This window comes from Mustela nivalis (assembly GCF_964662115.1).
Source record: "Mustela nivalis genome assembly, chromosome: 16".
Classification (NCBI taxonomy): Eukaryota; Metazoa; Chordata; class Mammalia; order Carnivora; family Mustelidae; genus Mustela; species Mustela nivalis.
In genome coordinates, this window is record NC_139035.1 from 23,729,466 (window position 1) to 23,757,297 (window position 27,832).

At 44.1% G+C, this 27,832-nt stretch overlaps 1 long non-coding RNA gene across 1 annotated transcript; it reads right to left on the bottom strand.

Annotated features, from left to right (window-relative positions):
* Positions 1 to 1,070: 1,070 nt before the first annotated feature.
* Positions 1,071 to 7,062, bottom strand: LOC309850342. The gene is made up of 2 exons (XR_014304199.1): positions 6,603 to 7,062; positions 1,071 to 5,479 (listed from the first exon to the last, which is right to left on the bottom strand). It is a non-coding gene; the product is annotated as an uncharacterized lncRNA (long non-coding RNA).
* Between the last annotated feature and the right edge of the window lie 20,770 nt (positions 7,063 to 27,832).

Consider the following 27,832-nt stretch of genomic DNA (forward strand, 5'->3'; position numbering starts at 1 on the left):
GAAAGAGAGAGAGCACGGGCATGCACGAGTGGGAGGAGCAGAAGGAGAGGGAGAGAGTTTCAAGTAGGCTCTGTGCTCAGTGCAGATCATGACCCGAGCCAGAAACAAGAGTCAGACATTTAACCCACTGTGTCACCCAGGCACCCTGGGTGTGGCTATGACTTTTACATGTTCCCTATCCTTGGCTGTGTGTTGGATCAGAGAGGGCTTCATAGCATTCTCTTACAATGCCCCTGAGTCTGGTGAACAGGAATAGGAGTTGGGAAACATATTTATAGTAGGACAGAAGTAGGAATTAAAAACCAGGCAGTTATGTATAGGTTCAAAGAGCAAAGAACCCAAAGAAACAATAAGGTCAAGGATCACTGGTGAGTTGATATGCAGGAACCCTAGTTATGAAGATGCTAAGAAAAGGCATAAAATTTAAAGTTGGGTTGAATGACCATGACTTCCCAGGTCCTCCCTTCCCTCTCCTTCCTTTTTCTCAAACGCCCTCTCCCTCACCCCCTTTCATGTTGGTGATAATCCCTCAGGTGACCAACCATTTTAGTTTGCCTAGGACGGTTTTGGTTTTAGCACTGAAAGTCCTACTTCTTAGGAAAGCCTCAGTCCTGGGAATCTAGGATGGCTGGACACCTTAACTTCCTACCTTTCACCTTGTGAGTGCTAATAGAAGACCTCAAATACGAAAATGAACCTCACGAAGGCGTGATCTTGAGAGACAATAACCAGGAAGGGAAAGAGACAGCAGTAGGCAATGGGCCTCTGTAGTCTTTGCTGGGGTGGAGGAAGCCACAACCCAAGAGGTACTTTTCGCTCTGCATTTGGTAGAAATATAGACTGGAAAGTGATCTTTGAAGTTTGTGAGTCTTAGAATTTACTCACTTAGAGAAATTTGAACCATCAATGCAAATGGTGTTTATAGTTCCTCTTATACTAGATTCAGAAAATACTTGCTTTTGGAAAGGAAGATTGTATAAATATTATTTGATTTGATTTCTCTGTAGGCTTCTTGAGTTCAATAAGCCACGCTGTTTTTTTTTTTAAATATGTTGAACTAAATAATATTCAGTTCCACTGACTCTTTATTTTTTATCAGAGATCAAGACCATATGTCATTTCATGCTTCCTTTGGTAGCACATTTACAAAAATTAGAACGATACAGAGAAGATTAGCCTGGCTCCTGACATGCAAATTTGTGAAAACCATACATCACTTCATCATTTTCAAAGTAACTTTGTCTTAGAAGAGCACTGGTCAGTTCCACAACCACCATCACTACAGCTCAAAATAATGCTGCCAAGGCTGTACTTGGCTGTCAGTAGTTGTTGCAAACAACACTAATTTTGTTTGGAAGGTGGTGGAGGTTGGTCATGTGTAGCAGCCATATACTTTGACTGAGGGAATGAATTAAGATTGATAAATTCCATCTAGCTATGGCTATACGATTTCTCTTTGTAAACTGTTCATTGTTTCATCTTCCATGCTGCTAGGAGTGAAATGTTTCCAGCAGGGACCAATGAGACATAAAATGAAAGTCAGCTGGGAGTTTTCCAGGAAATGTTTTCCTTTCTAATAAAAGGGACAGCCTTGGGGGGAAAAAAGAAAAAAGAAAAAGAAAGAAAGAAAAAAGCTTGCTGTCATCCCTTTCTCCTCCGTCCTATCTGGAATATGGATGTGATGCCCAGAACTAAGGCAGCCACATCAAGTCCATGAAGCAATGCACATGATAATGAGGAACAATACGCCTATCAAGTCAAAGTATGAGGAGAGCAGGAGCCTGATCCCTGGATGGCATGGTCAGACCTTCCCTGAGACACTGTAAACTCTGCACTGTTTAATAAAAACAGAAGTCCTTACTATTTAGGCACCTCTTGATGCCTGGTTCTTTACTTGCAACTAAAAATCAATTTCATGCTAAAAAGCAAGGTAAGTAATGCATAGTGATGATACATGGCCATGGAAAGGGGGATCTATGTTGCCAGACTTGTCATGGCTTTTGGTCAATTTTTTTATTCCAGAGCTCTTTATACTAAATAGGAAGGGAGAAACACTCTTTTTGTTCCCTTCAGTGCTCAATGATTATTCAGTGTCAGTATAAACAAAATGTACTCTAATGTTCTCTCACTGTAGTGGCTATTAAGGGATGAGCCAATGTAACTCCACATGATGCCACACTAAAATCCTTTTGTGCATCTCAGAAATAGAATATCATCTGTGCCTTATTGTTCTAGGGCAAAAGGAAATAGACTGAGGACCAGCAGAGCTTCCAGGGCAGTGTTTTTGCTGGGAGGCAGGATTAACCCACCAGGAGAACTAGACAATTGCTTCTAGTGGGCTGGGAGTTACACCCGCAAACCCACTGCCATCCACAGAACCAAGATTCAGCCGGTGCTCAGGTGGACAGGGAGCCCCACCCAAAGCAGCCCAGATAGCTCCTGTGTTGGAGGGAGGATAAATCTTACCTTGATCAAGGGTGGGTAAAAGGGTGAGACATGAATTCTGTGGGGAAATTCTACAGAACAAGGTAAAGAGAACATCATTGCAAAGGCCCGAAGAAAGAACATACCTCTGAAAATGATTTACTGCAGGAACCAGAAGATTTGGGGCAATGTATAGCATCCTTATTACACAGAAAAAAAGCAGAAAGGAGGAAAAATAAAACACAAGAGAAACCCAAAGAAACAAATATGTTAAGAATGAACCATAAGGGGTGCCTGGGAGGCTCAGTGGGTTAAGCCTCTCCCTTCAGCTCAGGTCATGATCCCAGGGTCCTGGGATCAAGCCCTGCATCGGGCTCTCTACTCAGCAGGGAGCCCACTTCCCTTCCTCTCTCTGCCTGCCTACTTGTGATCTGTCAAATAAATAAATTAAATCTTAAAAAAAAAAAATGAACCATAAGATTTTTGAGCACTCTTAACCTCTGAGTACCAACCATGGACCAGCACTGCCCTGGGACTGGCTCTGTATTGGCTAAAGCGGAGCCCTTGGTCACCAGGGGCTCACGGTGCTACCATCTGCTTCCGTCACAGTTACTTATCCCACACTGAATTGTAGCATCTATGTTGTCATGAGGGCCTACTGTACTGTAAAGTGCTTATTTTCTAGACACACTCACTCTATTTTGGGAAGAAATTAAATTATCATCTCCTAAGTAAATAAATGAAGCAGGGAATGCATACAAGGATGGAAAGCACAACATGTTTCGTTGAGCTCTGGTTGTTTTATGCAAGACAATCTAAGAAAAATTTATCATTCTTTGGAAGATCTATTTCTCCTTGTTTCTGTGGAAGTGATGGAAGCCCCCAGGAAGAGAAGCTGTAACAAGAACACAGGCTACTTCCTCCTTCCTGCCATATAGCCCCTGGATTGAGCCGTAAGATCTCTGAGGACTCAAATGAATCCTCACACCAGCACGGGGACAGGTCAGGGAAGCTCACTTGTTTCTGATATTGATCATGCTCAGTCCGATCGTGGCTGCTTTCTCCTTCCAGCCTTCCCCTGCCCTTCTCTGAAGACAGAAATTAAGCCCCCATACTCAGAATGTCCCATCCTGTCCCCTCACCTCCAAGGAAATATGAGTGCATAGCAGATGGGTGGAAGGGGGAAGGGGACAATCATTTCTCAATAAGCTCTTCTGATAGGACCTTGCCTCCTGGGCATACTGATGGGCCAAAGGATGGAGATGGGTCATGAGCTGGACCAATTATAGAGCACTGCCATGCCCTGGGCGCAGCAGCTGGATAGGGGATGGACGTCTGATCCAGTGGGGCCAATAGCAGTATATTTTTGGAATACATGACCTAAGGACCACAGAGCACAGTGCTCATTTTCTCTCTTGGTGGACACTAGCAGCTTTGAAGGCATTTCCTGCCACATGGAGGAAGCTGGCCTGCAGTAGGAGGACAGATACCCACACACACAGATGAGGGATGCCAGATCTCTTTTTAGCTATTCCTGAGGCACACTCACATCTTGACCTTCCCACAGTCATACTAGTCTTCCAAATACATTTTCCCTGGACTCTAAGTAAATTTGAAGAGGGTCTGGCATTAATAACCCAAAAAACCCTAAACTGATTGTTATACTCTTTGTGTGTTTTGTTTTTCCAAACGAAATTTTTTTTCCTGATTATCGGGGTGATGCTTATAAAAATTCAAATATTTGAATGACAGACCCCTTCCACTTCTGTGTCTCAGTCCCCACACTGGGAGACTCAAATCTGCGGCCCTCAGGCACGCAGTGTCTGCTCTAACACGTACTTCACATGTGCTGAGTTTAGATTTTAGGACTCTCCAGGAAATCCACTTTAGCAGAGAACGCCAAGGTCATTTCCTCTGTTTCTCACAGCACACCCCAGGTTCATACAAAATAAAGATGCCAAGTCTCTTCTCAAGGTTCCGGCAGAGAAACCATGATTCCTGGTGGTTCTCCTGTCACTCAGGATTTTACTTTGGAGCTCTTTACACAGCAGTGAGAACACATCTGCTCCAGCCCTCCCCCCAGCAAAACCAGAAAGCTTAGGGGATGGTGGTTTCTCAGTGGGGTTCATCAGAGGGGACCATGTCAATTCCTCAAAGTCATGGCGTGATTTGGAGCATGTTATGGAAAATTACGTTCTCAGATCAGCTCAGGTGCCCACCCCGTGAGGACTTTCCCTCTAACGCCGGACACTCAGGGACAAAGGTGACTCGAGTTATAGTTCCATGTTCCCAGATAGTCACCAACTGTATACTGAAGGTATATGGTGCAGCGGTTTAAGTAAACTGGATAGACTCTGCTCCCTGGGCAGGAAGTCAGCTTGTGCTGCTGTGACTCGTGCTTGTCGTTTCAGACCCAGGATGGCAACGGGCACCTCCTGAGACTGAGGTAGTCTCCTCGCTGGCCAGGAGACGGGTTTGGATGGCCCATCATGGGCAGAAATGGGATTTCAGATAGGAACCATCATTCTGCCCCATGCCCCAGAGACTACAGAGCTTAATGGGGCAGTTAGTTATGCAGAAGAAATTTCATTCTTCCTTTGTACCTGTTTGACATTTCCTCTGAGTTCACAGCCCGCCTGCCTTTAAGTGGAGACCCAGAGACTCTTTCTGGAACTTCACAGCCTGTCTCTTCATTTTCTTTCGAATGACCTAGTCCAGTGCCGAGGCAGAATAAACCGGGTGAAAGGGGATAGGACACCGGCAGAGAATTCTAGGCCTGCGATTCCTGGCAGCAAAATCCACTCTTCTTGCCAGAGGGGCACTTGGGGCTCTCACAGTTTGGCCTCTTCCCATCACTCAGATCTGTTCCTTGGTGCTCTCTAAAATGTGGTAATCCCTCAGGGCCAGACTTCAGGACGCTGGCGTTCTCCCAGAGCATGACGCAGGAGAGACGTTTCTCTGCCTCCTCCAAGCACTCCTCTCCGTTTCCCCGTCTTTCCTCAGTGTGGGCGGGACACCACACAGGCTCCTTGTGGCTATTGCCCCAGCCAGTCCTCTGCAAGACAGAATCCTGTCCGTTACCTGCAGACCGGACACGTGCCGGACACTGCCTGGGGGCACCAGCCTCGGGGTGGGGGTGGGGGGCACCCTGAGCCCTGGGCTTACCAGCTTTCAAGCTGAAGACTAGAGAATTCATAGGTGGATGGGTGTGAACTGTGTTTTGTGTCTTCATCCAACATTTGACTCTGACCCCAGGCTATGTAGCAGAAAGGACCAGAGTGTGTATGGGATAATTGAAATCTCTTGGTTAATTGGTTTTAACTTCCTTCTCCACCAGACCTTTGACCAGAGCTATTGATTTCCCCATTTTTCTCCTTTCATTTTCTGTTTAGCGAGCTAATCCACCAGGACAAGAGCCAAAGCCTGGCAGCCAGGGGAAAGGGAAATAGGGGCCTGGACCTCCTGTGAACCAGACCATGGGCGGCTGCACCGGTCACACCCCATGTCACAGGATAAGTCGGGTCTCACCACCCCTCCCCCCTGGTACTCCTAGACTCACACCTGGGCTAGTCCCTCCTCCTCCCTGGGCCCACTCCTGGGGCAGAGAGGCAGGAAGAGCCACTTCCGCTGCCAGGGTTGTTAGAGACATGGGAGCTGACTGCTGCCAACCAAGCAAGCAGTGCCGGGTGAGAATCTAGGATGTTCTCAGCCTCAGAAGGGCCAGCCAGCTCTGAGACATGCACTTTGCCCCAGGTGCAGGATGTGAAACAGAAGTGCCCCCCCCACCCCACCCCCACCCCGTGAGGCTGATGGGGCCTCAGGCTGCGCACTTTGCATCAGCCTCAAGGAGGCTAAACTTAGGTTCTCTCTCCCACCAGGTGCCCCATTTAGCTAATCCCCCACTGTTGAGCTGGGGACCCGCCCAGGCTCTGGCTAACATGGGGTCTGGCTGGCCAGAGTCCCAGACTGGGCTCCTTGCCTTCCCCACAACCAAGTCTGAACATCGCAGATTGAAAATCAGGCTGAAATGGACTGGTCCCGGTGCCTAGTCCTCTGAGGCTACCGGGTCTGTCTCCCTCTTTGTGGCCCAACCCCAGACCTAAAACATCACCGGATCCCATGAACAAGCCCCCAACCTGCTACTGCTCAGGGGCTTCCCAGGACCCATCTCCGCCAACCTGTCTCCTACAGCGGCACTTGCTGTGCTCGGTGCCCTTCTGACCTCTGATCCCCAGGATGGGCCTTCCTTCTGTGGTCCAGCCTCAAGTCCTCACAGCCAATGCCCAGCAACTCTTGCCTTCTGTCTCCTTTCTTCCTCAGCCAAGGTGTGTATGCCTATTCCAGTGAGCCGGCCTGAGCCACACAGGCCCCTGGGTGTGCAGGACCCAGGCACCTGGAGAAGGGGTGTCACGCAGAGTCACACAGTGACTCTGTGGGTTTGCAGGCCGTGTGCCGGACAGAGAGGCCTGTGCCCTCAGTCTGGTCAGGGCCCCCACGGCAGCTCCAGCCTCCCCTCAGCTGTGGGATCTGAGAGACCCCTGAAGTCCACGCCAGGAAATGAGGGCCATATCTGTCACACCCCAGGCACCCCTGTGTTGTGCTAAAGGCATGGTGCCCCCGCTGAGTCTTTGAAAGACTACATCTTACAGGATTTTTTTTTTTTTTTCTTTTTCAAAAGAGGTGAGGGAAAGGAAGGGTGTGGTTTTAGACAGGATGTGGGGCATCCAGATGGCTGCCTGGTGTCACTGACTGCCTGGTATCACCGGTTTTTGAGGAGGAAGACTTGCCCACAAGCGGTCTCAGTGACCCCATGGTGTGGTGTCAGTGTGGTTGGGAAGAGGCCAGATGGGGTAGAGACTGAGGAGTGCTCAGAAGCCCCTCCTCAACTGTACCTCAGGCGGCCTGCCCAGACCTGGGGAGGAAGAGCACATTCCATTTTTTGGTCCTGGAGATGAAGGGCTGTCTTCTTGCCAGGAGAAAGCTACAGAGTCTAATGCTTCGAAAGCTGAGAGGCTGGTTATGACTGGAGTCTGGTCACTAGAATAACAGGTGAACAGGATGAGGGGCCGGAGAGGATGGCCGGCCATGTTTGGGAAGCCGTTACCTATAATCCCACCTGGCCTGTTTTCTCATGGCTCAGTACAGCGTTGACTGCCCACAGAGCAGCACACAGTGCTAAGCATGCCAAGCCATATTCCAGTGCCAGCAAAAGACATGGAAGGACTTAAACGTCTGATGGGGGAGAGGAGATAGGACCTAGGAACATACAGCAGGATCTACGTGAACAAATATAATGATTACATGGACAGATAGCAAGGGGATACATGTTCCTCAGCAGCCATTAACGGTACATCATCTCACAACTACGTGGGCCTGTAGAGCCACTTTGGAGATTGATCTAGATTTCTCAGATGTCTGAAACCACTCTGATCGGTCTGCAGCTCTTACTACCATTTCTGTTCAAATATTGTTTTTCCGGGGGCTTCCTCTGGGGGTCACTGGAGAGCACATTCCATCCAGAGACTACCAATTAACATCAGGCCAAGTCACTCCAGGTAGGTGGCAGACCAGGACCCGACAGAGGAAGACCTGGAACAAGGTTGATTGAAAACATAATCAAATGCCTGACTCCTCTAAGCCGCCTTCTTAAATCAAGCCAGTCATGCAACGGACCTCATGGCTGAGGGGTTGTTTTTGCTTGCTTGCCTGCTTCTGCTGTGTGAAAGCCAACAGGGGCTGTGAGAGATAAGTTCTAGGAAAGCACTAGTGCCCTACTCTGATTAACTGGGAAAAGACACTGAAGATTTACTTCTTATAGAAGTTAAAACTGTAAAGAGCGGGATCAGAGGTTCTCAACCTGGGCACTACTGGTGACGGCCTGGATGATTCTTCTGGGGGGCTAATCTGTAGGCTGTTTAGTGGCATCCCTGGCTTCTCCTGACTAGCCCCCACCTCAGCTGTGACCATCGCAAGTGTCGCCAGACACTTTCCAATGTCGATAGGAGGCAAAATCACCTGCAGCGGAGTCACTGCTACGTGTGAAAGGGGTTGGAACCCAGGCAGCCCCACACGTGCTTGGGAAAGGGCTTGATTTCCAAAATGGAAACAGAATCCCAGGAGGGTCAGCGGCGGTCATGGAGTTCACTGAGGCTTAAATTCGAATGACATGTGATGCCTTCTCAGGGAAAAAACTTTCTGAGGTTTTCCAGTGTTGATGTAAATTGCTTTTATAAGGCTGTTAGCTAAATGTGTATAAACATGAAACTGGACATACATCCCATAGGCTTGTCATTTCTATAATTACTAAATCAAGACAAATTCATGATTTTGACAAACTAAATATGAAACTATTACAAGTTAACCAGTTAATTTAATTGAGACAGATGATGTGATTTTGTGGAAGAAATTGCCTCTTGTTTTGTTACTCAGGTGCCTAGATCCTTCTTTGGGTCAGCCATTGTCCCATGACTCAAATCTCACACGACATGGTCCCTTCCAGCTGTGAAAACATGGTTGTGGGCCTTTCATGAAGTCACTAGGCAAAGGCAGACTTTACTCATTAAGGTTACCTATGTTTTCTTCCTATTGGCTTAAGACAAAACAGCACATCTGGCTCCAATGTGGTCATATACAGAGAATGATGTGGGCACCATGAACTCTACAGAGGAACCTATGGAGGACCCAGATGATGCCCATACTTTTCAGATGCTTGTCAAAATGAAAAGAATTTCTAACAAAAAATTTTTTTAAGTTCCCACAGAGAACTCCCAAGAATATACCAGGCGACTCTCAGAGGAGTTTTCATCGGGTCTGATCCTCTTTACAGATGAGGAATGAAGTCCAGAGAATTGCCCGGAAAAAAGCTGGTGAGGGTCAGGGCTGGGTGGAAGGGAGCCCCTGCTCTGGCAGCAGTGCCCCCCTCCTCTCATCCCACTTGTCTTCCCAGCAGGCATGGCTGAATTCTTATGTGGAACTCTACAGGAGACTGGATTTACTATTTTAAGCGTTCATCAAACTGAATACTTTAAGTTCATTTTTTAAGGGTTCTACATTGAACTCAGGAGTTTGTTTTCAAAAATCTTGCTTGTTCAGCATTGAATAGCATGGTCAGAAAGCATTTTGTGTGTGCATGTGGGTGTGAACTATAACCTACATCAAGGGGCATGAAACATGAGCATCTCGTATAGCAAATAAGGATAGAAGGAAACCCCACAGGACCACAGCCAGGTGAAGTAAGAGAACGCTTACCATGTGCCATATTCTTGGTCACAATCCTTCCCTTCCTTGAAAAGCAACCATTATCTTGAATTTTGTTATCATGATTTCCCTAAATGGTAGAGTTTAAATTTTGCCTGTTTATGAGCCTTCTATCAATGAACCCTTACCCTGGGTACTTGTGTCTTGATGTTGGTAAAATTCATCCCCCCTGCTACAAGTGGCTCTGGCCCTTGTCCTTCCTATGTCGGGTGGACATTTGGGTGTTTCCAGCTTGGGGCTATTAGGAACAATGTCTCTATAAACATTTTTGTATATATCCTGTTGCACAGGGCATCGTTCACCCACAGCGGCATTTCTTCAGCTGCAAAGGAGGTGTGTGTGTCTTCAACCTCAGCGGATGAGGGTCGCTGCTTTCCAACATCGTAGCTTCAAGGCCGACTCTCCCTGCCAGTCCCTCCCAATATTCTCCATTCTCAGTAGCACTGGCTATTTGCAAACTTGAAAATTGTAATTGGTCAGGTGGGTCTGTAGGGATATCTCATGGGTTTAATTGGTATTTCCTTGCTTACTAATGAAACAAAGTGCCTTCTCCCAGCCTTGCTGGCCACATAAATTTCCTCTTACGTTATTATGTGCCTGCCCTTTTGCCATCTTTCTATTGCCAAATTTCGATTTTCTTTTTTATTTTTCTTTAAAGATTTTATTTATTTAGTCAAGTGAGAGAGAGAGAGAGAGAGAGCGCAAGTGAAGGGAGGGGCAGAGGGAGAAGCAGACTCCCCATTGAGCAGTAAGCCAGATGTGAGGCTTGATCCCAGGACCCTGGGATCATGACCTGAGCTAAAGACAGACTCTTAACCGACGGACCACCTGGGTGTCTCAAATTTAAGTTTTCTATTTAAACAAATTTTACCTTTTTCAAAATTATATTTGACAGGAAAGTGTACCCATCTTCCAAGTTACCTCTGCTCACCTAAGAGCTGTATATAGTTACAGGCAAACCAAGATCTGGAAGCTTAAGTCATTGTTTTTAAACTCCGTATCATTGAAAAACTAACAACAGGGTTGTGCAGAAAAACAGCCCTCCAAATCTTTTTTTCTTGTCTCTACTTTCCAAATCTAACATCTTCTTATTGAATTTTGCCCTCTATTTTCATGGAGAATAGTGCTCGCTTCGGCAGCACATATATTTTCATGGAGAACAAACATTCCCCAATATATCACAGTCCTTTGTTAAAATCACCAAGGGTTGACAAGGTCATCATTTTAGTTTCTATTTCTCAACGCTGTGTGTTGAATGCATTATTGTGAGTTAGGCAAATGTCCATAATAAAGTGGTGCCTCTATCCTATTTACAACCTTTGAAGCGGAGATAGTATCAAGGGAAGTATGCATATATGGCTATAATAGCCATACATATCTAATAAAAAAATAAGGAGCTCGCAAACCTGAGCTCTAGTTTGTTCACCTTATCTTCTTTAGACATTTGGGTATGAGCTCATTGGCAAAGACTGAAGCTCATACAATCTACCATTAAATAAATTATTCAGTAATCTGTGATGTCCTTGAAACATGAGAATCCCCTATTAAAAAGAGAAAGAGCTACACTGCTTACAGGGGATGTGCCTACTATTTATAGCCTTTACAGAAGTCGCTTTGCTAGCAAATCCAATTAGGACTCCCCAGTAATTTACAGAATTGATGTTTGTTGCAGTTTTTCTACATGAAGCTATTCATTACATATGTGTGGGTGTGTGATATGCACATATACACACCCAGAGGACCACAGAGAAAGCCCAGGCAGGTGTGCGTTATTTGTTAGAACTGTCTCATTTTCCCCTGAACATGCTGGACACTCAAACAGGGACAAAGCAACTACCGGTCACTCACAGATTCAATGAGAGTTAATCCTGACAGTCTCCAGGCAACGGGGTCTACTTTTTTCAAAGTAAACATATTACTTACTCTTCTGCTAAAAATGTCAGATTTCTCTCCCAGACAAATAAGAGCCTGGAACACTCAGCCTCCCCCTCTTACCTCTTTCTTCCCCTGAGGTATAGGAATGATGGTCTGAAAGCTAGGATGGACGGAGGTTGCACAGAATTGAGGAATCAAGAAGGCAGCTGCAATGGATTCTCCCTTTGGAAGGGCTGGAAGAGAAAGAGCCAGGTGTCTATTTTTCATAGCTCAATTTTTTGATTAGAAGAATATAGGAGTAGTGGGGTGGCACAGTTGGTTAAGCCTTCGACTCTTGGTTTTGCACATGTCATGGTCTCAGGGTTGTGAGATCGAGCCCTGTGCTGGGCTACTGCTCAGTGCAGAGTACATTAGGACCCTTTCTCCCTCTCTCTCTGCCCCCCACTCCCATTTACTTGCATGCTTTTTCTCTCTCCAATGAACAAAATCTTTAAACCAAAAAAAAAAAAGGAAAAAATGATAAATGCAGAAACACAATTGTTATGTGGACAAAGCAATTCCCTTTATAAAATAAAATAGGCCCTCAAGGGGGGGCACCTGGGTTCCTCAGTTGGTTAAAGGTCTGCCTTCAGCTCAAGTCATGATCTCCAGATCCTGGGATGGAGCCCCGGGTAGGGCTCCACTCTCAGCTGGTGGTCTGCTTCTCCCTCTCCTTCTGCCCCTCACCCTGCCCCCCACGCTGCTTGTGCTTTTACTCCCTCTCTCTCTCCTCTCAAATAAACACATAAAATATTTTAGAAAAATAGGCCCACGAGGGCCATAATAGTCACTTAACTACATTATTCATGTAGTCTATGTCCTGCTAACTTTTAAGTTGACAGTTACCGGGAAGGTTTCAAAATTGTGCATCAAGTCATGTCTGAAAAGCAGTCACTGATAGAATTCTTGGTCTATCAAAAATGCGACCAAATGAGGGAAATGAAATTATGTGAAATACTATTCGAAATTTTTCAACACTTCACACAATCACTCAGTAGTAAATAAACTTCTGAAAAATAAAAATGTATGATAACTGTGCAAACAATAAAAATTAAAAGTTAAAAATGTTAAAATAGACTTTTAAAATATTACATTACCGCAATCAGATTTCACGGTGCACCTATTAGAAGGGCTAAAATTCACAATATATTTTTAGTGATAATATCAATTGCTGGCAAGGATGCAGAAAAGCTTGATCACTCTTGCATTGCTGGTGGGTACGACCACTGGGGAGCACATCTGGTCATTTCTTATAAATCCAAACATGTATTTACCACATGACCCAGCAATGGTACTCTTGGGCACTTACCCAGAGAAGTAAAAACATTTTTTTTTTTTTTACAGACTTCATTTATTTGAGAGAGATAGCTTGAGAGGGGAGAGGATCAGAGGCAGAAGCAGACTCCCTGCTTAGCAGGGAGTCAACTTGAGCTTGGATCTAGGGACTCTGAGATCATGACCTGAGCTGAAAGCAGTTGCTTAACCAACTGAGCCACCCAGGTGCTCCCCAAAAACATGGTTTTATGTTCCCATGAAGGCCTCTGTATGGATTTTCATAGCTGCTTTATTTAGAATAGTCCCAAACTGGAAACAACCTGGATACCCTGAATAACTCAGACATCCAGTGGGGAAGTAGTTAAGTCAAGTCTCATACATCTGTATCCTGGAGTACTACTCAGCACAAAGGAAATAACTACCGATATGTACAGAAAACCCTGGATGGACCCCAGGGGAATCTGGCTGAGTAAAAAAAGCCAATACCAAAGGGTTACATATGTTCGGAGTTCATTTATAAAATATTCGTGAAAACAACAAGATTATAGTGATGGGGAACAGATTGGTGGTTAGGTCAGGGGCAGGGTGGGGAAGATGGAGGTGGGCGGGGTTATACAAAAGTAACACAAGCGATGGTTTTTGATCCACAAACCTCCACGCATAATGGAGAACTAAATGAGTGTGTACACACAAACGCATACATGTAAGACCGGGGATGTCTGAATAAGACCTGGGGACTGGACCGATGTCAGTATCTTGGTGGACATCTGTATGACCGTTTTGCAACAGGTTATCACTGAGGGGAAACCAGGTAAAGAACACATGGTTTCTCCCCGTATTATTTCTTACCTCTGCGTGTGACTCGCAAACTATCTCAAATAAAGTGTTTAGACATCTGTTAACCTTGTTCAGAGAAAGAATCCAGGTATGAAGAAGCTAAAGGAAGACTAGTGGGGGCAGCCAGAGAAAAAGTTCAAAGTAGAGAACAAAGGCAGAAGCCAGAGCTATTCCTGCAAGTATGTGTGCACGTGCACAAATGTGTGTGTGAGTACACATGTGTGTGTCAGTCTACACATGCATGCATGGGAAGGGAAGGTCTGAGCAGTGGTTATTTTTGGGATCCTGGGGCAAGGAGTGGGGGGAGCTCTTAGGAGTGGGGATTGGCTGTGTGCCAATGAGGAGGCTTCTGAGGCAGAGGAGGGAACAGGCAGCAGCTTCCTATGGGGCTCAAGGTCCAACCGTGAGTTTTTTCCAACCATGAGTTTTTTTAACTTCAGTAACCCAAACATACACCATTAGATAAACCTAGAATGACTCCTGTTGCTAGAACCAAATCCTTCCCCCACCCCCTCTTTGTGATGGATTCAAACCACGGGGAACAGTGAATTATCTTCAGTGGCTGTGAATGGGGCTGTATTAGTCACCACAGCTTCCATTCTGCTTCTGCTTGGTTATCAAACTGCAGTTCCATGGTACCCCCTCACTGAGTACATCATCTGTGAGCACCATGGAAAGGCATGCTGGTGAAATGGAAAACCTGCTCTGAATTTGTAATTACAATATAACTCTACTGAGGTCTCAGTGAACTCAGCTTTAGGATGATCCAAGGTGGAGACAAATAAGAATTGACAAAGAAAAGAAATGGGTGAGTCAAGGCGAGCACTGGGGTTTGTCTGTTTCCTTAGACCTTGGGTGGACTCAATGGAATCTTAGGACCTGGGCTTAATTTGGGCCTCGCCCCACCCAGAGCTGGATGCAACTGGAAAGGACTAATACAAACAGCTGACTGGTTGGGGGGGCGGGGCTGGGAGTCTAGAAGACTGGTGGCCAGCAAAATGTATTTATGGTTCTGTTCAAAATCACAGCCCTCCATCCTGATTTCCTCATCACCATTCCCGGACTAGTCCCTTAATCTCACTTCAGAAAGCAAACAAGTTCTGCAGCATTTGTTTCTCAAAGGCCCCATTCCTGATGATCTATTGGCTTCTTTCATTTGCTGTCTTTCAGGTGCTCATTGCCCTTTGTTTAAAGGACACTCAGTGCACTTCATTGAGCATCTTAATGGGCCTCTACCAGGCCTTTTCAGCTTGAACAGGGAGGTCTATTTTTGTCACTCCTCTTGGAGGCCCACCAGAGTCAGATGGCTTGGGTTAAATAATGGGAAAAGGATGATTGTTGGGTCGAGACAGCTCTGTCCTTGCCAACTATGTTGACCTCATGCAATGAATCAAGTTAACTTCCCTGAGTCGTTATGGCTAAAGGTACAGGTTTCAGAGGTAAGCCATAGGACTGGAGTCCTGACACCACTTCATCCTGCCTGGGGGTCCTTGAGCCCATGACTGAGTTTCTCGAAACCCCAGTTTCTTCATCTGTTAAATACACGTGGCAGAGACAGCTAGTTCCCTTCCTTTAGTAATAAACCCTTATTTTTTTGAATGGACATATGGTTTCCTAAATAAAGATCATATTTTTCAAATTCCCTTGTGGCTACGTTCTGAAATATCATAAGCAACTCCTAAAAAGTGTCTTTTTTTTTTAAAGATTTTATTTATTTATTTGATACAGAGAGAGAGATCATAAGTAGGCAGAGAGGCAGAGAGAGGAGGAAGCAGGCTTCCTGCTGAGCAGAGAGCCCAATGTGGGGCTCGATCCCAGGATCCTGGGATAATGACCTGAGCTTAATCATAGGCTTTAACCCACTGAGCCACCCAGGCACCCCCTAAAAAGTGTCTTTAAAGGAAGGGTGTGTGTGCTTCCACCATCTTGTTTCTTGGAACACAGATAGGACAGCAGGAGCTCAAGCAGTTATCTTAGACCATGAGTTGAAACCTAAAAGAAAAGCTGCTGTCCAGTAACATTAAACTTTTGAACTCACTTTAAGAATTTTATTTTTAAAAATACAATTTTATTTATTTATTTGTCAGGGAGAACACAGCAGGAGAACAGCAGGCAGAGGGAGAAGCAGGCTCCCAGTTGCCAACTCAGCCCCCAGGCATCCCTTTACTTCTAAATTTTAATGTAAGAAAACAAAACTTTTGTATCTCAGTCACTGTTATTTCAGGTTTTTTGTCACACGTAGATGAACCTAATCCTAATGATATAGTAGGGATCATAATAGCTAACAAGTGACATGAGAGAAAAAAGCAGAGTGAGGACCACTAAAAACTTTTTCCCTTAAAAAAGCAAGGAGAGGGATACCTGGGTGGCTCAGCTGCTTAAGCATCTGCCTTTGGCTCAGGTCATGATCGGGGTCCTGGGATTGAGTCCTGCATCAGGCTCCTTGATCAGCAGGGAGTCTGTTTTTCCCTCTGCCCGCCCCTCCCCCTGCTTGTGCACTCTCTCTCTAACAAATAAATCAAACCTTTAAAAAGATAAAATAAAAGCAATAAGAAAACTTACAAAAATTATCAAAATCAACTTTTTCAAAACTAGAAATTAACAAAAGTATTTTTTCACTAGCCTATTTATCCAATCCATAGTGTTTTTTTTTTTTTTTAACCCACTGAATTTCAGCAAAAACAGCAAACTTTCTGGCATTTTAACATGTCCTCCTTCAGCTCTGTGATGGCTTTGAAAACCAATAGCTTCCAGCAATGGTGAGCACTACCAACCTGCCACTGACCGGGAGTGCGAACAAAACAGGGTTGGAACACCTTCAAAACCTCTGTCCCTGACATCTTTCATTACTTGATCTGTCTGGTGATTTCTTGAAAGACTCCACTGAGAAGACTATCTTTATTTGATCTATCTTGGAGCTCACCCAGTATAAAAAGCCTTTTACCCTGGTATGTTTGTTGACAACAACTAAAGGCAATTATGTAACTTTACAGCTGTCTGACGTGGTAGATAATGGTTAAGTTAAACAGAAGGCTACCCAAAAAGTTAAAAAAAAAAAAAAAAAAGATCTGTTGAATGAAATGTTTATAGAGCCTTTGGAAAATTCCAGCACATTCCTTGGAACCTATAAGGTCATATGCATATTTAGGGTTGTGTGAACATGTTTAAGAGAGATTCAAAAAGGCCATAAGTCCTCACCTCTGGCTGACCTTGAGGCTCTGAAAAAGCTGAAACTAAAGGAGGGCCGTCAACTGCCTGGCTTATGCTGAAGCAATGCTCCAACATTCACACAGAATCTCTGGCAAAGACTGAGAGACTTATTGGTCCTGGGCATTTAAAAACAAAACAAAAACAAAAACTCTGTCCGATCATGAACTGACTACTAAGCTAATCAAGTAGGGAGTTCAGTGGCCACACATAATAAAATATGCTTAGTCCAGAAAAGCCAATAAACAAACAAACAGCCACAACAAATAGCAACACCAAAGACACCCTCTGGAGGATGGAAAATCTGATTTTCAGAATTGCCACATTTTTAAAAATGTCTAGTTTTCAACAAGAGTTCTATCTAGACAAGTAAATAAAGAAGAAAGTATGGCCCATACACAGGGAAAAAAAAATCAATAAAAACTCTTCCCCCCAAAACCCAGAAATTGGACTACAAAATGAAGACTTTAAATCATCTGTTTCAAATATAGTCAAAGAACTAAAATAAACCACGTCTAAAGAACTAAAGTACAAGATTTTTAAAAAAGATTTATTTATTTATTTATTTGAGAGAGAGAGAGAGAGACAGAAAATGTGTGAGGTGGGGAGAGAGGGGAGCAGTTAAGTAGGCTCTGCACCAAGAATGGAAACCAACGCAGTGTTTGATCACATGACCCTAAGATCATGACCTGAGCTGAAACCAAGTGTTGGGTGCTTAACTTACTGCACCACCTAGGCGCCCTGAAAAGCATAAGAATTAGGTGTCACCAGCTAGATGATATTAGTAAGAGATATAAAGTATTAAAAAAAGAAGCAAATCAAAACTCTGGGTTTGAAATAAAAAGTTCAGTAAGGGAGCACAACAGAAAATATGAGTAGTCAGAAGAAAATATTAGTTAACTTGAAGATACATCAACTAAAATTATCCAGTCTTAGGAACAGAAAGAAAAAAGAATGAGAAAAATAAACAGAAACGTAAAGACTTGTGTGAGACCCATCAAGTGTACAACATATGCATAATTGGAGTTCCAGAAGAAAAAAGAGAGAAAGGTCAAAAGGCTATTGGAAGAACAATGACTGAACACTTCCCAAATGTGATGAAAAACATTAACTTATACAACCAAGAAGCTCGACAAACTTCAAGTACCTTAACCATCTCAAAATCAAACTGTCAAAGAAACAAGTGCTGGCCTGGATGTGGAGAAAAGAAACCCTCACGCACTGTTGGTGGGAATGTAAATTGGTGCAGCCACTATGGAAAATAGTATGGAGTTGCCTCAAAAAGTTAAAAATAGAAATACCCTTTGATCCAGCAACTCCACTTCTGCGTATTTATCTGAAGAAAACAAAAACACTAATTTGAAAAGGTATACACACTCCCATGTTCATTCATTATTTACAATGGCTAAGATACATAAACAACCTAAGTGCCCATCAGTGGATCAATAGATAAAGATGTTATACACACACACACACACACACACACACACAGACACGTGTAATACTAATCACACTGTAATACTAATCCTCAATAAAGGAATGAAACTGTGCCATTTGCAGTGACATGGATGGACCTCGAGAGCACTATGCTAAGTGAAGAAAGTCGACAGAGAAAGACAAATCCTATGTGATCTCACTTATATGTTGGAATCTAAAAGCCAAAACAAATAAAACGAAAACAAGCTCAAATGTACAGAGAACAGACTGGTGTTGTGGGGATAGTGGGGCATGGGGCTAGAACACTGGGTGAAGGTATTCAAAAGATACTAACTTCCAGTGATAAATAAGTCATGGTGATATAATGTATACCATGGTGACAGTAGTTAATAACACCATCTTGTGTATTTGAAAGTTGCTAAGAGTACATTTTTAATGTCCTCATCACAAAAAAAAAAAAAAATGTAACTATGCCTGATGACAGACATTAACTAGACTTATTATGATGATTATTTTACAATGTATACAAATATCAAATCATTAGGTTGTACACCTTAAACTAATATAATGTTACATGTCAATTATACCTCACTAAAAAAAAAAAAAAAGTGACATGAACAGGAGTAGTGTTATCACCCACCCTTTGAGCATGAGTTTTCAGAAAGAAAAAGAATAGTATTAAGTGAGACCATATTATTGAAGTTTACATACATTTGTGTATTTAATTCTTACAGGAAATCTTCCATTTATGCATTAGTTATTCTCAAAAAACCAGAAAGAGCAAAATTAAATCAGATTACCAGATCATTAAAAAAGTAAAAGTTAAATTAATAAGAGTTTATTGTATATATAAAAACAGTTTACAAACTGGGAGCTCTCAAACCCATGGTAGAATGAGGCTCAGAGGATTATTATATTTTAGAACAGCTTATATAGTGAAAACACAGAGGCTGTTTATTTTTTATAATAGTTGGTTATAACCCTAGAGTTTTCCTATGGATAGGGGATTGGTTAAAAGTGGTTAACTTATGCTAATTTGGGGAAACAGCTTAAGTGTCATTTATGATTTTCAGAGGCATAAAAACCAAACAAATCCAAACTAAATTATCAAAAGCCAAAAGTAAAGTGAAAATCATGAAAATAGCAAAAGAGAAGCAACTCCTCACATAGAAAGGACCCTCAATAAGATTAACACTTAAACACTCCAATTAAAAGGCAGATGTTGGCAGAATGGATAAAAATAAACAAATCTGATATAACTATATGCTCTCTATAAGACATCCACTTTAAATCCAAAGACACAACTAGGTTGGAAGTAAAACAATGGAAAGAAATATACCATGTAAACAGAAACCAAAAGGGAGCTGATGTAACTATACTAATATCAGATAAATGTTACACTAATTCACTTTATTGTATTACACCAGCAAATGAAAAAAATTGTTGCTTGAGAAAGAGAAATTCAATCCATCAAAAAAGAAAACAATTACAAATATCTCTGCACTTATTAACAGTCTCAAATACAAGCCAAATGACAGAATTGGAAGAAATAGATAATTCAGAAAAATTCAATGCCTCACTTTAAATAATGAACAGAAAAACTAGAAATCAAACACCTGAATGACACCATAACCCAACTAGACATAATATATCTATAGAATACTTCACCCATCAACAACAAATACATGTTCTTCAAATGCCCATGGATCTTTCTCCAGGATAGACCATATGTTTCATCATAGAACAAGTCTCAATAACTTTTAAGGGATTAAAATAATAGAAAGTACATTATTCAACCACAAGGGAATGAAATTAGAAACCAGTAACAGAAGGGAAGTTGGGAAATTTACAAATATATTAGAAATTACAAAACACATTCCTAAATAACCAATGGGTCAAAAAAAAACAAACAAACACAAAAACCAAGGGAGATTAGAATAAAAACTGATGTAAATGAAAATAAAACACAACATACCATATCTTGTGGGATGCAACAGAAACAATACTTAAAAGCTGTGAATGCCTCTCTTAAAAAAGAAGGATCTCAAATGAATTTCCACCATAAGAAGACAGAAAAGAGCAAACTAAACCCAAAGCAAGCAGAAGGAAAAAAGCAATAAATATTAGAGTGAAAGTAAATGAAATAAAGAGGAAAAATAGGAATAATCAAGAAAACTAAAAGTTGGCTCTTTGAAAAAAGGGAAATGAACAAACTTCGCTATACTGACCAAGAAAAAAAGAGAGAAAGCTCAAATTATTAAAATCAGGGATGACAGAGGGATTACACTGACCTCACAGGATTAAAAAGAGAATAGGAGAGTATAAAAGATAGAAAAGAGAAAGTATAAGAGAATACTATGAACAATTGTATTTTGATAGATAAGATCACCTAGATGAAACGGACAAATTCCTAGAAAGACACAAACTGCCAAAACTGACTCAAGATGAACAGAAAATCTGACTGGACCTAAGACAAGAGACTTAATTACTAATAAAAAAATATCCCCCAACAACAAGCCCTGAACCAAATGGCTTCACTGGTGAATCTTAATAAAAGTTAATGAAGGTTATGTTAATGCTTCTATGTAAATTCTTTCAAAAAACACAAGAGGAGGGAATACTTTCTAACTCATTCCTTTTTTTTTTTTTTTAATCTTTTAGGTAACTCCTAAGAGTGACCAACACTTTTTTTTTTTAGGTTTTATTTATTTATCTGACAGACAGAGATCACAAGTAGGCAGACAGGCAGGCAGAGAGAGAGAGAAGAAGGGAAGTGGGCTCCTGGCTGAGCAGAGAGCCCGATGCGGGGCTTGATCCCAGGACTCTGGGATCATGACCAGAGCTGAAGGCAGAGGCTTTAATCCACTGAGCTACCCAGGTGCCTTTTCTTTTCTTTCTTTCTTTTTTTTTTTTTAACATTTTATTTATTTATTTGACAGACAGAGATTACAAATAGGCAGAGAGGCAGGCACAGAGAGGAGGAAGCAGGCTCCCCGCTGAGGAGAGAGCCTGATATAGGGCTCCATCCCAGGACCCTGAGACCATGACCTGAGCCAAAGGCAGAGGCTTAACCCACTGAGCCACCCAGGTGCCCCTTTCTAACTCATTCTAAGAGGATTTGGATTCCAAAAACAAGACAAAGACATCACAAGAAAACATTCTTAACAAAACACCAGCATACTGAATCCAGCAACATAAAAAAAGATATTAAAGGGGCTCCTGGGGGAGCCTGGGTGGCCCAGTGGGTTAAAGCCTCTGCCTTTGGCTCAGGTCATGGTCTCAGGGTCCTGGGATCGAGCCCCACATCGGGCTCTCTGCTCAGCAGGGAGCCTGCTTCCTCCTCTCTCTCTGCCTGCCTCTCTGCCTACTTGTGATCTCTGTCTGCCAAAAAAATAAATAAAATCTTTAAAATTAAAAAAAAAAGTGGGGGGGTGCTCCAGGTGGCTTAGTTGGTTAAGTGTCTGCCTTCGGCTCAGGTCATTATCCCAGGGTCGTAGGATTGAGTCCCCTGCTCAGCAGGGAGTCTGCCTCTCTCTCTCCTGCTCCCACTGCTTGTGCTCATTCTCTCTCTCTCTCTCACTTGCTCTGTCAAATAAATAAATAAAATCTTAATTAAAAAATATATTAAAGTGTATTATACACTTGAGGGATATAATAAATGCATAAAGTCAGCACATACTAAGTACTCCACAGATATTCATTTCTTTCCAATTTTACTGTGATGAATGTGACAGAAATTACTGTTTCCCAGTCTGGTCTCCCTCTTCTCCGTACAGTCCATCCTCATTATTTGTTGGTTCTGTACTTGAAAATTTGCCTAGTTGCTAAAATTTGTCTGTAAACTCCAAATCAATAGGCACATTGCTTTCCTGGTCACTCATGGACATGTGCAGAGTGAGGAAACATTTTATTTGCCTGACACATATGTTCCCAGCTGAGGAAAAACAAAGGTGATGGTTGCCTTCTTGTTTCAACTCTTATACAATAAACATGTCCTTTCAGGTGCCTGGCTATACTTTTTTTTCACATTTTTGTACTTTTTATTGGTGATTTCATCTCTCAGTGGCCTCCATGTCATGCTGAAGAGCTGCCTGGTGTTCTGAAGCACAAGAAGGCTGTGATGTGTCTTATGGAGAAAATACATCTTAGAGAAGCTTCATTCAGCCATAAATTCCAGTGCTATTAGCCCTGAGTCCAGTGCTAAGGAGTTAACAATATGTATTTTAAAAGGTGTCATTAAATAGGTACACACATAAAACAAGGTTATGCCTTGATTGGTTGATGAAAATGCTGTAGGAGTCCAACCCTTTATTTCCCCTGGGAGCAATGGCTCCACATTCTCTAACTTGGTGTTTGCAATGACTTCATAGATCGTAACTGCCACAAATGACATGAACAGGCTGTACACGTACCCTGATATAACAGATTAAAACAATGGGACTACAATACCAATCACTCCTTCCACCAAGAGACTAATTCCCCACTTTGAATTTGGCCTGACCATGTACCTGACCTGGACCAAGAATGTGGCAGAAGTGTATAGGGTCTAGAGTTTGGGCTTAAGAGATCTTGTAGCTCTGGTCTTTGTCCTCCTGGAACACTACCCGGAGACTGTCATGGAAGGAAGCCAGCACAGCCTGCTGGAGGATGAGAAGTCTCGTGGCAAAGAATGGAGGTGCCCCAGCCAACAGCCAGCACTAACTGCCAGACATCTAGGACGGTTCAGCCCAGCTGATCCTCCAGCCAAAAACAGGTGTGCAAGTAAACCCAGGCAAAAACCAGCAAAGGAGCTGCCCAGCCTACTCACAGAATCATGAGGAATAATAAACGCCGTTGTTAAAAACAAGTTTGGAGTGGTTTGCTTTACGGGAACCAGTAATGGATATACCTGTGGGCTTGGAGCTCAGTGTTGGCCTTGGAACTTGGTTTTGCAAATGAAATGGGAGCTCTGATTTGCTCTTGTTAGCTCCTTCCCTATCCTGGCCACTGGGGATACACGTATTGACAGGGCAGTGCAGGAAGATTGATTGAAATGCTGAGTCACCATGTGAGGACAGTTGTCCTGGGCCGCTGCCCAATCCTGCAGCAGATATGGCATGAGCTATAAACTTTATAAATCCCAAGATCTTGGGGTCTGGGTTCCACTAGATGATCTCCAGACGATCTACCGAATACAGCTGGCATAGCAGGACTCGAGATTTAAAGTTATGTTCGATGCAAGGTATTTTCCCCACCTGCCCAAGAATCTCTAGACCCAGCTGAGAAAAGGAAGTTAGACTCGTAGGTCAAGGCAAAGTTACTTTCAAACATTTACCAACCTCTTTGCTTCTTACCCATTCACTGTGCAAAAGACATTCCCGGACCACTCTGGTGCTAATCTGATAGTCCTTTGGAGAACAAAGCAGGGATCCTGAGCCAGGTCAGGAGATACAGGATGCAGAGAACAGGACACCGGTCAGCTGACCTTGCTGTCTCTGCTGAGCTGTCTCCCAATATCACAGCCAAGTTCACCTTACAGCTCAATCAGCTTGCAACAATTTTCTCATGTGTCAAGCGAAATGAGAAAAATGTGCCCTGAAATCTACACGGTGGCTGATAAAAGAAAAATGGTTCTTAAAAACGGTTGTGTTATTGTCATTTAAGACCTAGTTACCAGGGTGCCTGGGTGGCTCAGTGGGTTAAAGCCTCTGCCTTCAGCTCTGGTCATAATCCTAGGTTCCTGGGATCTAGTATCTGCTCAGCGGGGAGCCTGCTTCTCCTTCTCTCTGCCTGCCTCTCTGACTACTTGTGACTGTCTGTCAAATAAATAAATAAAATCTTAAAAAAAAAAAAAAAGACCCAATTACCTTCCCTGCCTTTGGTTTGTAAATGTCCATCATTTGCATATATGTGAATATGGATAAGTATTTGCATCTTCATTTTTAAAAACACATACACCAAAAACCTAGTTACCGCTGAAGGTGGGACCCTCAATGGAAGCAGATACTAGTCAGGTTTGACTGGTCTGACTGTGACGTCCCCCGCCCCATTTAAAAAAAAAAATTTTTTTTTTGAAGATTTTATTTATTCACTTGACAGATATCACAAGTAGGCAGAGAGAGAGGAAGGGAAGCAGGCTCTCTGCTGAGCAGAGAAGCCCGATGTGGGGCTGGATCCCAGGACCCTGAGATCAGGACCTGAGCCCAAGGCAGAGGCTTTGAGCCACTGAGCCACTGAGCCACCCAGGCGCCCCCCACCATTTATGTGCTAAATCCTAATGCCCAGTGTGATGGCTTTAGGAAGCAGGGCCTCTGGGAAGGAATTAGGTCATGAAGGCAGAGGCCAGGTGACTGGGGCTAGTGCCCTTATAATAAAAGGAGCCCAGAGAGCTCCCTAGCCTCTTCCAGAAACGTCTTTTTTTTTTGCTTTTAAGATTTTATTTATTTATTTGAGAGACAGAGAGTATGTATGAGAGAGTGAGGATGAGCAGGGGGAGGGATAGAGGGAAAAGCAGACTCCCCACTAAGAGGGAACACAATGCAGGACTCCATCCCAGGAGATCATGGCCTGAGCTGAAGGCAGATGCTTAACTCACTAAGCCATCCATCCAGTCATCCTCTTCCATAAACTTCTGCTTGTGACAAGGAAGACACCCTCACCCCCGCATGCTGGCACCCTGACCTCAGACTTCTAGTCTCCAGAACTGTAAGAAATAATTTTCTCTTGTTCACGGACTATGGCATTTTGTTACAACAGCTGAAAGGCCCAAGACAAGCCCCTGGTGTGTTTCTGCACCAAACACCCTTAGCTGAACAAGGAGGGGCTGGGTTAACAAGCAAGGACTCCCTTCCCTGTTGAGAAAGTGTATATGGGCTTGGCCATCGCACAGAGACAGAAGATGGATTCGCATGTGAGGCAGAATAGAGCCAGGAGATGAAATGGTGACTGGCAAAGTTTGGACACATGCCAACTAACGACGAAGGCCATTGATCTATACCGTGGTCAGTGCTGCTGTCTCTTCAGACCAGTGTCACTCAACATCAGAACTTACACTGAGGGTGGGGGGATGTCTGGGTGGCTCAGTCGGTTGAGCATCTGACTCTTGATTTTGGCTCGGGTCAAGACCTGGTGTCGTGAGTTCGAGCCCCACATGGGGCTCTGTGCTTAGGAGGGGGTCTGCTTAAGATTCTCTCTCCGTCTCTCTGTACCCCTCCCTCCATGCTCTCTCTCTCAAATAAACAGACAGATGCTTAAGTAACTGAGCTACCCACGCGCCCCGGAGGAGGAACTCTTAAGGAACATGAATCTTCAAACTCCGAGACGCAGGCCCTGATGATGTAGACCAGCATTCTGTAGCCTGCATGTGACCAGAAGTATTTGAGAGACAGAGAGAGTGAGAGAGAGAGCACAAACAGGGGGAAGGGCAGAGTGAGACGCAGGTTACTAACTCTGAGCAAAGAGCCCGAAGCAGGGCTTGATCCTGGGAGCCTGGGGTTATGAAGGCAGATGCTTAACCGACTGAGCCACCCAGGTGCCCCAAGGGCTGCCCCTGTTTTGATCTCACGCCCAACTAGTGCCATCCCACTTTGGCTGTGGGCATGCCCGCACGGACAAACACAGACACACACACCATCAACTCCCCAAGCACCAGTTAGTAGCCTCAGTTCGAGGGTACCTTCATAAGGAAACAAAAGGGGGTAAACGGACAACAGGGAGCCACATCCCATCCCCACTGGCATCTCTGCTTTCTCCAGGTTCCTCTCAATCTCTTTTTCTGTCTCTCCAGCCCCGCCCCCTGCCCACTCCACTCCATCTCCCAGACCCCTCTCAAAATACCACCACTCTGCCTGGTCCCCGGAGAACAGAAACCAGCAGAGCCAACAGTCAGCACAATAAAAGACCTCTAGTTATGAAGTCTGGCCACCGTGTCTCAGAGGATGGGGGTGAAGGGTGAGGCTCAGGGGAGCCCCCAAATATGAGCTTGAAACGCCAAGAGCCTTTCTTCTGATCTGAACTCTGGGGCAGGTCATAGTCTGTCAAGTCTCCCTCAGCCAGCCAGTTAGGCCTCAAATGAGCTCAAGGAGGAGGCTGGCCTTGATCCCTTGAAGCTGATGGTTCTAGGACTGACCCCTGGTGAGGTCAAGGCATTGTGTTACCCAGAACACAGACACCGGGCCAAAGCCAGGGTACTTCCCGCAGAAGGGAGTTGCTATGAAAATCAAGACTAGAGGGAATGAGGACAGGCCAAAACAGTTGGCAGCAGTGTTTCAGAGAAAATCCTTGGAACGAGAAGACACAATTTCTTGTTTTGCCTGGCCTCAGTCCAGCTCTCCTGGGCCTTGGGCAAATCAGTCAGTTTTTCTCAACCTCTGCTTCCCCCACTGGAAAATGGAGATGCCCTTCCTACTCTGCAGGGCTTACCAGAAAGCTAAAATGAGACAATATCTAGGAAAGGATGTTAAGTGGGGGAAAGGGCTGAAGCATGAAACCCACAAGCCAACGACCGGCACTTCTTTTCAGCCTGAATGTGAACTAGGACACAGTAAGACTAGGTTTTCTCATGCAAGCTGTTATGGTTCTTGACATGTTGGTACTCGTGGAAAGCTTACTCATTGTTTCAAAAGAAAGCTCCTCTTAATGTGAAATTGTGAAATCATTGCCCGGGCAAACCATGATAGCTCAAAGATCCCAAATATGAAGGTCAAAACTCTCCCCAAAGAGAGAGCCGAGGAGAGGTTGTTTCAAGGGTTGGATGAGCTTGGAGGGGCAAGGGGGTTGGCGGTCAGAACTGGAGGGAGACTCCCTAGAAACACAGCTGCCACCAAAGCCAACAGGGTCCCTGAAAGAAGGCAACAGTGTCTCAAGAGGGATGGTGGGGGGTGGCGGCAGAAAGGGGTGCTGGTAATAACAATGGCCCCTTGCCAGAGCACACCAGAGTTTTAGAAGAGCTTATGCATTATTTCATTGATTTCCCAAAAGGATCCTCTGTTGTGTGCATTCTGTTGACTCTCACGAGGTTGCACAGTAACTCTGAGTGCGAGCAGAGAAATGAGATGCCTGGTTTCTGAGCTGAGGAGGCTTGAATACCACCCCCCACCACAACATACAATTTCTCTAGGACTTTCCTTCTTACTGTTTTATGTTACTAAACACAGATGTAAGTCTAGAGGAAGGAATAAGTTGTGAGTGGCTTTTGGAAGTCTAAAGGGGCCACAGTTTCAGTGGGAAGACTAGAGAATAACTTCTTTTAGAATTCCCGAACTCCTTGTTTATCGCTGAGCCACATTGTGTGTGTGTGTGTGGGGGGGGGTGTGGGTGTGTGTGCGCGCACGCGCGCAAGCGTGCACCCATGGAGGGGACCCCACCTGTCCCCTGCTGCAGCTCATACCCCTGGGGGAACACTGGGCTTCTGTATTATGAGTTTTATCATGCCTAATGCAAGGCCAAATCTGGATAAACCAACTGTGGGATGCAAAGTCTGGCTTCTCCAGGGACCACCGGA